Consider the following 12,628-nt stretch of genomic DNA (forward strand, 5'->3'; position numbering starts at 1 on the left):
ACTATCAAGGTGATGTGTTTGATTTTTAGGCTAACAAGTGAGGGTCAGCAGGGTAAGACAAAAGCTCCAGCCCTGCAGCAGAGATGTTGGTGGTGCCCTGGTAAATGTTTTTGTTTCACATTTGTCCTTGCTCAGGTACCTCTTGAAGCCCAAGAGTTACTAGGGGAGGCTGCCAAAGACCACACTGACACAGCAGCCATGCGTGGACATAGGCAGTAGTGGGAGTAGGGAATCAAATCCAGTCCTAGCACTTCTCCTTGGCTCCAGGACTTGGAGCATCACATGCCCTCTATGGTTACAAATGCAGCCTGAACTGCCCTCCAAACTCTTGAGCATTTAGCTGTAAAACACTGAAAAACTGCTTTTCTTCAGCACAATCACTTTGTCACATAACTCAAGATGAAGGTCAGGCAGTACCTGGGTGACAAGTGGATGCAGCAGATCATTTCATTTCATTATGTTACTCTGGTGTGTGGCAGTGCAGACTGAAGCTTGTGCTTCCCCTTGAAAGCTTATGAACATAGCACACCGGTTTCTCTAAAGTCTCTTCTGTATCCTATCAAAACATAGCTTCTTTCATGGAATCAGAAGGTAGTTGAGGCTGGAAGAGGGCCCAGGGTGTCTCTAGCCCAAGCCCAGCTCATGCAGGGTTTCTTCTAAGATCAGTCTGCCTTTACTCATGGCTCTGTCTATTTGGATCTGGAAAACCTCCAAGGGTGGAGTCTGCTAAACCTCTCCTGGCAGCCTTTCAGTGGGATAATAGTGAGCAGTGCTGGCTCTCTGAGGCCATTCCAGGTTCAGTTTTCTCTTGCAGCCCCAAAGACATCCCTTTCACTCTCCAGCCTGTAAGAAGTGAGGAAGGCAAGAGGATTAGTACATCCATTCTTCTAGTACTGCAAGGGTAGCACACAGCATTCATTTGAAATGTGTCTTTATCATTGCAGAGATACAGAATGTGACCGGTGCAGGGCTGGGAATGCTCTGTGTGACCTGGCAAACACTGGTCTGATGTCAATAACAGTCCCCAGTCTTGGGAAATAGGAGAGAGATATTTCTGTAGGATTACACAATGGTTTTATATGGTGTATTTTGTTGGAATCGCCTGGAGAACATGTTATCTGAGCTTTAAAGAATGAAACTTCGAATTGTGTTTAGAGTATAATTTAGCTGATTGATAAAAAATGTTGGGTTTGGAAGGAGTGAAAGAAATGCTCCTCCCCGAGGAGGACATTCTGGTGATATATCACATGAAAATGTCATTTTAGGTGGCTGGAGGAACGCTCACATGCGTGCAAATCAATCAGCATACCTCTCCTCTTCAGCCTGAGAAGGGCCTGCTGCTAGGAGCACCACTCCTGCTATGGTAGGACTCAGCTCCAGAACAACAACGTGCCTTCACTGCCTTTCCCTAGCAAATGCACTTAAGTGAGGCTGGACCTTGCAGTACCTGCAACACTGATCCCTGCATGCATAAGTAGCCATAAGACCACAAAGACAGCAGCACTAACTCCTATGCGTAAATAGTGCACCAGGGCTTTGACTACTGAGTGTGGGAGTCTGTGTCTCTGCTCTGATTTCAATTGTAGTAGTTGGCTCTGATTTCATAGTATTGGCTCTGATTTCAATAAATGGAGGCGATCTGCCCTTTTCCTCTCCTGCAGGTTTTTAGTGATCCCCCACAACTTCAGAAGTAATGTTTTTAATGCCATGTCCAGACTCAGCAATAGTTTCTCTGTATGCATCCTCCTTGCCAAATCTCACTTGCAGATTTGATTACATAAAGCATCATTCATTTCCTGAACTAAACCTGCTCTGCTATCTGGTGCCATTCTAATACCACCCTGAACTGAAATGTAATTTAGTTGTATATTCAGTGGCCTCTACATATTGCACACATTTCTTTGCTGAAAAAAAATCACCTTCCCGTCTGTGAAATATGCCATGTAAATCCATTGTCTTAAGAGATGGAAAAGTATGAGTTAAAATCCATAAATTGATATAACCATGCATTCTAACTGGATAAAAGGTCTTAGACAAAATGCCAGAGGTATTCGTTATTGATACTTGTTGTGGGCCAGGATTCTCAATGCTCCCTGCTGGGCTTGGTGGAGTTACTGCAATAAAATCCATCAAAGCCAGGGTTGGATTTGGTCATTCCTAATAACCAGGTTTTAGTTCCAGACCCACACCAGAGGTGGGAATTCACCTTTTGACAGGAAGATTTTTGCACATTGTCCTGTTTCATTGTTCTTTGGGCACAGATGTTGCAGAGAGACTCCTGTTTCAGTCAAACCTACAGTTTGTGTCTCTTCATTCAAATAAATAAACAGATGGGTAAAAAGGAATAGGAACATTATATGATAACATTGCCCTTGGCTCACCCTGTCTCACATGCTGTTTGCTCATTTGCTCACTTGAGCTTTGGAAGGAAGCTGCCTTCTTCAAAACAACAGTGCTCCAAAAACATGATGGATTTTGCTAGAAGCTCTGCTTGCTATTTCTGGCAACTTGGGCATGCCAAGGCACAGACATCTCCCTGCTGGGAGTGGCAGGTTTGTTTCCAGACAGCATGGCATGCACCAGGTCCTGGGATTAACCATGCTCAAAGGCATGGTGAAGTTCCCAGCTGGAAGCCTGAGGCCAGGAGCTGTGATGGTCCTTGCAGAAGAATCAGCCGCCCACCACCAATGCACTGTTGTGAGGTTCCTCTCTTCTCTGCTGGTCAGCTGCTCAGCTTTTGTAAATTTGGGCCATTTCTGCTTCTCTTCAAATTGAGTTTCAGACAAAAGTTGCACTCAAAAATGTTCCATACCTCTCCTCCTGGAGCACCAACCACAACAGCACATTCTCAACAAGCTGACTAAGGAACTTCTCCCAGGATAATGGAGGTATTTCCATGAGACAGAAATTCATCTTTTCCTGCATACTCACTTCAGCAATAGCATGTGCAACACCAAGGTCACTGTTGGAGGGGTAGAAATGCTTTGTACAAGAGCAGCTATACCATATACCCACAGTGTGCCACTGTTTCTGTTTCAGCTGTGCTCTGCTTCCAAACTAATTCATAAAGTTTTTCTATAAGAGGAGACCTTGTATATGAAGAAATTTACATGCAGGTTTAAAACTAGGTCCCATTTTCAAAACTGATTTATGTGCATGCAGTTGTCTGTATCTTATTTTCTTCCAACATGCCTTAAACACAGAAAAGATGCCATAAAGTGCTTGTATTCCAAAGCACATAACTCTGAAATGTGAAACTGGAAATTCTCAGAATTTTTTAAGTTGAATATTTGTCATCAAAGACAGCCTGTTTCCATGTTTCTGGTTAACAGATCATTTAAAAATATCTGTACACACCGAACAGGATCAGTCTGTGCTCTGCCTAGCTCTGTGGGGCAGACTCTGTGCAATCAATCCAGAAAGGCACAGGCTGCAAAAAGCAAGCTAAAGTGAAGGAATAAAAATGAAGACAAATTGGGGGCCCACCGAGCAAGGCAAAGTAGCTCGACTGTGCCGAGCTAACCTATTACACGCTGGAATTGGCCGATTCTGCACACAGTGCTGCGGCTCTGCTTTTTCAGTTTGATGCTGAATTCACTGTGACAGAACAAACTCAGATCAGCCCAAAGTGTATTTGCAAATCAGCTTTTCTCCTCATAGCCCAGCTCTGTGGGCACCCCAGCGCTGGCAGCTCCGGCCTCCCCTTCCTTTCTCCCCCACAGCCGAGCTGCTTTGCAGAGCAGGCAGGCAGCTGCTCCTCAGGGAGAAGCACAGTCAGGATAAATATTTGAGCAGGGCAGCTAATCCTGCATGTCAGGAGACATGTGAATGTCCACTGAGGCTTGCACAGTTCTCAAAGGGTTTCCATTGTTAGTTATAGGAGGAAATAGTAAAGCAGCTTCCCAAGCTCCTGAACTATTTGCACATGTAGTTTGTGTGCCAGCTAAAAAACATTCCTGATGGAAATGAAAATAAGGTCCTAGTCAATGTCCTGCCCAAACCTTCCTTGAGGGTAAGGCATGGGAGAGACACAAAAAAAGAGTTGTATTTTTTCCCAAGCCATCAGTTGGGGTTTTTTTTTAATTTTATTTTATTCACAGTACATACTTTATTAACCTTAAAAAAAAAAATCCCACATAAATACTAATGCATTCACATTGCTATCTCCAGATTTATTTTGGCACCAAAACACAAACTCATCTCTTTGGTCTGCAGGAAAAGTATATGATGATCTCTACAGACCCAGAAACACATGTAAATTGTAGGGCACTGGCCAGACCTGGTGCCCATTTTCCATGCCAAGTGTCTCAGGAAGTGAAACAGCTAGAAAGGGGAAGGAAGGCTGTGCCTGCTGCTCTTCCTGCTGGTGGCATCATCTCCACTTCTTTCTCCTCATGAAAGAAGAAGGTCACCACCACATCCCTCCTCCTGCACACAAGGAAGCTGCTCCAAGTTTCAGGGCTGAAAGGATTTATTCCTTCATTCGAAGGTACATTAAAAAAAAGCAGAAGCTGGGGAACTAGTGATGGAGAGTCCAAAGAGCAAATATGCTGGGTGGGCACAGCAGATCTGGCCAGGGTCCAGGGTTCACAAAGATGGTAACAGCCCATGTTCAAATGCTTGAATGGGAAAATTTTGGAAAGGGCATAAGAGAGTTCTTGTCCCAGCCCTCAGGCTGTGTCTTTCAGGGTCTACAAAGCATCGAATTATCCAAGAGAAAAAACCCCCATACCTCTTTATGACAAGGGTATGGAAATGAAGGTATGAAATTTCTTTATTTTTCTACTTAAGAATCTCACCTCAGGGTATTTGTATCAAAGTGCAAAACCAATGGAAAACCCAGTTTAATCATTCACGCTTGGGTTTTTTCATTTTCCTTTAGAGAAAAAGCATCAAAATCTACAAACATCCGATCAAAACCCCACATCAACTCAAAAGAGGGATTGCAAGCTTGCCCAGCTTGCCGGAAAATGCACCTGAGTTGTGTTGGGTTGACCCTCTCAATAATTCAGTTGTACAGTTATCCTTCCTCTTGCATGCCTACTGCAGAATTCCCTGTAAATCATCAGGGGGAAAGCAAACACCTCTGTTGCACAACTATGTCCATTTATTTTATCCCAATTTTTCGGTTCAAATAACATATTGAGTGTCACCACCAGGATGAAAGAGAAGAGATGGCAAGAAGGAATCAGCAGGTGACTTGCCCAAGTCTCATTTGCCATGTGGGTGGAAGGGGAAGGATAAGAAAAAAAACAAACAGGAAGGGGTTAAGGCAGCAGTCTCCTGGTGAATGATTGCACCTGAATCAGACATTTGCAATCCAGAAAAGCACACAGGACAGTTCAAACAAGAGAATAATGAGATCCAATGTTTTCAGTACTGTTTTGCTTAAAGGATTACTTCATTTGCATTTTCTATACATGTGTCATGTCCTACTGAGAGCTACAAAACTCTGCATATCTGTTCTGCAAAAGTTGCACTCAAAGATGTCACCTAATGGTTTTTTGCCTCATTACAATTCTGTCTCCTCCTGTGGAGGGGGACATGGTGCTGACTCCAAGTGGGACAATGCAGTGGCAGAAAGCAAAACCAGGGAAATCTAAATGGAAGAGAGAAACAGAAGGTTTAGTGCTGCTGGAGCCAGATCATTCATGAGGCAGGTGTCCTCTCATCACTGCTCTGGTCTCCTGCCTAGGAGACCTCAGCTACAGCTGAGGGACACAGGCACTGTACCTAATACCTCATCCTTCCATTCCTGCTGACCAGTTACCAGAGGAAGGATACCCTGGAGTACCTGGGCAGACACCCAGGAGGCTTCTGAATAAACCAGGCATGGCTAATTAGGAAAAAGGAAAAAAACCTTCCCGAAGTAAATTAAAGTAGGAAAGATATTAGGGTTTTCTTTTATATATTCTCAATAATGCATCTATTCCTCCACCCCTTGCCTTTTTAGGTCTCTTTCAGACCACCTTAAATTCACTGGAGAAATGCTCAGTCTTGCATTAGGTACAGCCCTGCCATCTGTCAGATTTTTTTTAAATTAAGCACTAGTTTAATATCAGGGGGGAAATTGCAGCAGTGGCTTGGTTTTTTATTTCAGTCAAATACATATTTGCTCTCCTAAATGAGTTCAGAAACAAGCAGTAACCCTGACATTTCCTGGGGAATCCAATTCATCTGGGACCTCATCCAGGCATCCCAAGGTTGGACTCCTGCCTCAGAGCCTGTCTCACCAAAACTGTAAAGCAGTTTTAGTGATGGCAATAACCCCCTTTCTGTGGGCATCTTCGTGCACGAAAAGGTAAAGGTTCATTATAAGGGAAAAAAGGTTGGGGTTTTTTCTCATAAGACTAATAGGTCATGCATGTTTATCTATGCTCCAGAGAGACTCTCTGAGGGAAGACTACCAAGGTACCAAGAGACCTTTTAACCAAAGAAGGAGAGGGGATAGGAAGACAGACAATGGGAATTTCAAGCCAGACAAATTCTTGTATTTAACAGAATGAACTACAACACAATATATGGAGGGATGTGGCAGTTCTCTGCCTTTGTTTTAGGTCAGATTCCCTTAAGTGTCCTCCAGTGGGGACAGGTACATGTAGCTAGGAACCCTTTCAGTTTCTAGAGAACCACAAGTACTTTCATGGTGCGGATCATTTCTTCAAACAGACTCTTCCTCTTCAGGCTGAAATGAGTTGCATCTGTGTGAGTATCTCTGCACCTTTTTGTCTCTGCTGACCATGCTGGGTTCTTGGGGTGACATCTGATAAGAAAAGTATGAGCTTTCTGTCTAGGCACAACTACTTGAATGAAACAAGTAATTGTTGAATTGTTGTTCCCAAAGCTTGGGTGACCAGGCATGGTGTAAAATTTGCTGTTTAGACACACTCAGATGGCCCCACAGTCCCTTCTGGCCTTCTCTCTGAGTTTCTGGGACTGGCACTACAGCAGAGCCATTAGCATGGCATAAGCAGTCAGGACCAGCCCGTGATTCAGATGACTTTGAAAAGTGCTTTTGGTTCTCTGCATCATGTGAGGGCAATGAGAGAGGATGGCCCTTTGGCAGTGCCCAGAGTGAAGTCCCAGAAGAAATCAGCCACCAGCAAGCATTGACCTGGCAGCTCTGGCCAGCACAGCACCCTCTACCACCTTCCTCCTTTCAATATGAAGAGGGCTTCAACAAAAAAAAAAAATTAAGAGACTCACCAGAGTACCTCTGAGCACAGAGGATTCATTCAGTGTCACTGTTCTGAAGATGCTGAATATGCTCACATTACTCATTCACTCTGAACAGAAGAAATTAACACTCTGGCTTCTGTTTCCATACACTTAAGCTACATTCAACAGAAAACAAGCCCCAAGTAGTTTTTGTTGAGAGACCCAGGTAAGGTTAGATAAACTGGCAACTGGAATTTTTTTTTTTAAGAAACTATGAAAGGTGATATTTAGAAACTGCTTATTTGAGATGCTGCTGCAACTGTAGACAATGGCAGATGTTCCCTGTAGCAAGCTGTTTGGAAGTAGGATATTTAGAACAGTTGCTGTATTGGTGGTGGGGGGCTTGCATTGTGCCTCCAATAATCTTGTCCAGTTTTACACAGTTAGCTCTTACTGCTGTGTCAAAACACAGGCAAATTTCCTCTCTGAAAGCCAGCAGGCAGATAAAGGAAACAACTGCAAATAATGCTGTGGAGTTTCTATAATGACACTGAAACAACAGGAAAAAGCTCATATCTAATCTGTACTTGTGAGGTTTTCCCAGCCTCCTGAAGTTCTTCCCCACAATAGACTCAGACCAACTCAAAACCTTTCAGAGGACTTAGTCCTGCCCCAACTGCAGCTGGATCCTGATAAAAACAATGGAGAACCGAGGCAAAAATGCTTCCCTGAGTCATGTATTTGATTCAAGGCAAGGTCACAGAGTGCTGGGAGGCAGCCCGGGGTGCACACGCATGGATGAGCGGCACTCCTGACACCCAGCCTGGGTTATGATGACAGCAGCGAGAAGGTGACATTAAGTGGACTGCAGAACTCACTCTCCAGACCTTTGCCATGGGCAAATGCACTCCCACAGACATAGCCCAGAGGATGCAATTGCAGTGGTACAGAAGGGCAAAGCCCAGCTGTCAATTAAAATCTCAGCAAAGTCTCACTTAGCACCCGCGTTGCTCATACACATGTGTGGGCAGCCTGAACTTCGCCCAGACGGAGAGGAGGCTGGAGGGGAGGACAAAAAGACACAGCACTTTAGGCAGGGTGGCCACACCATCTAAATTTAGCAGCTCATGTATGGATTGTAACACCTCAGCTCCATGCACAGCCCACGTAGTCTTCAGGCATCTTCAAAGCAACGAACCAAGCTCAACTTTTCCTCAGTGATGCTGGACTTCCAGCTGCTCACACTCTCCCAGACAGTCAGGGCTCAGCATGGGTCTGGCACCCTTTGCAGGAGTTAGGGCACAGACACTGATCCAGTTTTGGGGGGAAGTGAATTTACTAGTGCAGATACGAGCAGTGCTGTGCCTGCAGCCCTCGGGCCAGGTAATGATCTCTGCTCTGTTTTATTATAGTGGAGAGGCAGCCTCTGGGTCTAAAAAGTTACCTTGACATTTTTCCATGTACCTTCTGCTAACAGGATCCAGAGTGCAGTTGCCTATTATGCATCAAATCAGGAAATTACTATCATTAAAAATCACTTTATTCAATCAGTTTTATAGTCATCTGGCAGTTGCCAACTTTTGTCTTCAACTGCACACTGAGACTGTGTCTACGTGACTGTCAGCCCTTTGAAGGTCTCTTGAAAATACCAAGTACACCTTTAAAATATCTACCTGGGGTCCTGCAGCAGAGTTGCCATGGCAGTATGGAAATCTGGCCCAGCAGAATATCTTTGCTTGCCTTTCCAAAGGTGAAAAACCATTCGGAGCATCCAGTGGATACTTCTTTAAAACAAACTGGGCTTAAAGAAAACTTGGTTAGTCCCTCTCTCTTAAAACAACAACATGAGTCCTAAAATCAGTAGTCACATAAGAAAAGGGGGAGGCCAGAGGTATGAGAGGCCTGATAGGATCTGAAACCCGTGTAAGCCTGTCCTGAGATCAGAGCAAGTCCCCAGCAATGAGAAGACAGACGTGTTGCTGTTGGTGGCTAGAGCAGCCCTCAGCACAGCAGTGTCCCAGCTCTCCCTTTGCCTTCTGCAGATGTCTGTCACAGCAGCAATTACTGCTATTGAAAATACCTGTCTTTATTCTCCTTCCTTCCTTCCTTCCTTCCCAACAGGATAAACTACTGCACTCAGAAAGTAAACAGCTTCTGCTGTTCTCCTGAATATCAGTGCTGCTATAAAACGTTTGGGAAAAAATGCACACAATGCAGAAAATAATACTGAACAGCAGTTGTTAGTATTTTCATCATGCCATAGGAGTGCCTAACATTTAACTGGCATTACAAGCTGAGAGTAGCTTCCCTCCAGGACCCCAGGCCTCAGTTCTTCAAAGACTTCAGGATGTGCTTTCATCCGACCAGTGCAGCTGCACTGAGGGACTATTTGATGTGCATAAAGGTTTGTGCCTAAGTATTTGTAGGGCTGGAGCCTGACCTGATGAGCACAGAAAATTGGAGAAAACTACAAGGAGTAGCAGATCAGTTCAATCTTGATTGGATGAAATCAAAGCTGAGGCACTCAGCAGCGCCAAACGCCATTTAGGACGAGTAACTTCTGACCCTTTGAGAGAGAAATACAGAAGTTCTTCTTAAATGCTCAGACTAATTGAGTCCCATCAAGGCCTGAGGCATACAAACATCCTCAGCTCCATCAAGTTGGTCACATTATGTGTCCATAATGTTCATCTGTACAATGATGAACACAGGGAGTTAACAAAGGGAATCCCTCCTGATTTATGGCCTGTCACTTGACCTATAATTTAAAATCTCAGAGATCACTACATCTTCATATTCTACCTCACCCAACACAGAGCTTTATTTTGAGCCAGACACCTCCAGAACTGAGTGCAGAAGCTTCCTGTTGACCTACAGCATTTCTGCCTGCAGACTGTCCGGTCTAGATTTGAGGAACCCTTTCTCCCGTGTAAACAAATCCAATGCATATCCCCAGCCTGTCTGAACCTGAAGTTCAATTGCTAGACTATCTTGCTCCTTTTAAATAATGACCCTTTAAGTCTTCTCTGAGTGTATCCCAGACATTTATTTGTAGGCTATAAGGAACTCCCACATTCATCTTCTCTTGTGCAGGCTACAGGATTTGTTGTATCTTCTTTTATATTTGCCTTCTCCTTTTCTCTATCAGCCTTTTTATCTTCTTTTCATACTTTGGCTCACACCCAATCTCTGATAGAGCTCCTGCTAGTGCAAGTTCAGGGAACAGCACTGTGCAGGGTGAGGGGCTCCCTTTGGTCCAGGCTCCCTCAGCCACCAGTGCTCACAGGTGACTCCTTGCTCCCAGCATGGATCACGCACATCAGCAGCACAACAAAATAAGGGAACAAGTAAGCTGCAGCTTTTCTCTGGGTGCTGTGCTTTTTCCTCCAAGTAATCTCTTTCCTTATAAAGGGTGGGAGGGAAGGAAGGAGGAATGGAAGCATATCAGGGTTATGTCTTCTTTGTTTGGATTTGATTGCCCCTCCTTTCACTTAGAACTTGTCACTAATTTAGAAGCCCTCTAGTGGAGTGCTCTTGTTGACAGTCTGGGTGAGAGCAACATGTATTGGAAAAACCATAACAGAACAAAAGCTTATACAGATTTTCTACAAACTCAACTGCCTTTCCCAGCCAAGAGTAGCTGCTACCCAGCAGCCCAAAGTAGAAGCACCCCATGGGATGGCCTGAGTACCTCTGTCCCCATTGTCAACCCCTGCCAGCCTCAGCACAGGCTGGCCTTGGCCAGAGACAGTGCTTACAAAGGAGCTGGTCTCTGCTTCATGGGCTGGGGTTTTTCAGACTTCCTGTTGATTAGGTAAGCCAGTCTTTCTTGAAATAGAGAGAGGAATTGCAAGGTTAATAAAAGAAAGAAGGAGAAGCAATGAACCAGACCAACATGGATACCTGCATGCCCAGCAGCAGCAAGGGAGGCTGTTCAGGCCTCTCTCCACTGGCCATGGACACTCGGAGAGGAGGGCTTTGACCTGACAGTCAGCTGCACTGCCTCCTGGTTTTCCCCAGGCTCTTGTAGACAGCTGCCTTGGTGGGGCTGGCAGGAGATTAAAAGCTCTTGTTCCTGAGGCTGTCTGCTTTGTCTAAGTGTGGGTGGCGTGGCAACACACACTGTTTCACAATCATTGTTCTCCTTTACAGAGGGACAGGAGGGGAATTTGTGTTGAATTTTGTACTGGGGAAAGACTGAATGTTTCACAGTCCCCTTTTTGTCCTGCCAAGGTCTTATATAACAAAGAAATCCTTATTTCTACAGAAAGCAGAATATCTGGTGGGAGACAAGAGAGAGTAATTGCCCCACACCTAGCAGCAAGTCCAGCAGATCCAACATTTCTCACCACTTGGGTTATTATTGCCATTTTGGAAGCATCAAGCAGAGCACTGTGGTGAAGTCTGTATCCTGATAATCAGGGAAAAAACCCACAGAAAATGTGAAAGTGGCTTTGCTGTGATATTCCTGGATGGCTACAGCTCTGAGAGGCAACCACTGAAGAGTTCTTTTTATAGCAGCAACAGCTCTAGTGTCACCTAATTGGGACTGAGAATTTGGGTCATAAGCTGGAGCTTTTGCAAAGGGACTTTTCCAAAAGTGGCTCTGCTCTGTGCAATGCTGCACGCTGAGCATCAGCAGGTGGAAGAGGAGAAGGCAGCTCTGGCACCTCCAGGTGAGCCCTGCCCTTCCCGCCTGCCCACTCTGAAGCATCGTGTCTCACAGTAGCCTTAACTCCCAGAGGGACAATTTTTCCATCGCACCGCGAGGCATCACACAGGGAGCAGGAGCAGCACTCGGCCGGGAAGCTCAGCAGCAGGATTTGCAGGGAGAGCCCTAATCCCTCGCCTAATGAAGGAGGGAGGACAGGGTGGCTGGCACGGACGGTGCACTCCTGCGCTCCCCGCGGCCGAGGCAGCCTCGCTCCCTGGGAGCGCTTTCTTCCCAGGGAAAAGCGATTTGGCGGCTGCCGGAGCAAGTGTTGGTTCAGCCCGTGAATGACAGGGGGTGAAAATGGGCTTTTTGCAAGGGTAATGGTGGGAGTGTGCCAGCTCACAGGCTATCAGTGCCGGGCCATAGGCTGCCTTTCTCTGCCCAGCTCCAGGCAGCCCTTAGCTGTGCTGCTCACAGGGAAAGGCCGGGAAAAGGAGAGGGGAGGGGAGGGGAGGCAGCTCCGGAGCTCGGGGCCAGCGGTGCTGCAGTGTCCGTCCGGAGGGAGCCCGGGACACAAACCAGGGCTTCAGGCAGCTGCCAGTGCCAAGCAGGAGCCAGCGCAATTTATAGAAGTACAGGCTAGCCGTGATTTAGCAGCTTACTTTGTTCTGTCAGAGGGAAGCAGGGAATGATTATGGTATTTACCCCAGAGACACGTCTCAAAAGCTGAGTAAGTAAAGAGGAAGGCGTAAGCAAAATTTGTTGTGAGACAAGAAATATTAATAATGAATGGATGCTTTCCAGAGTGGAAATAGG

This window comes from Haemorhous mexicanus, chromosome 3, assembly GCF_027477595.1.
Source record: "Haemorhous mexicanus isolate bHaeMex1 chromosome 3, bHaeMex1.pri, whole genome shotgun sequence".
Taxonomy (NCBI): Eukaryota; Metazoa; Chordata; class Aves; order Passeriformes; family Fringillidae; genus Haemorhous; species Haemorhous mexicanus.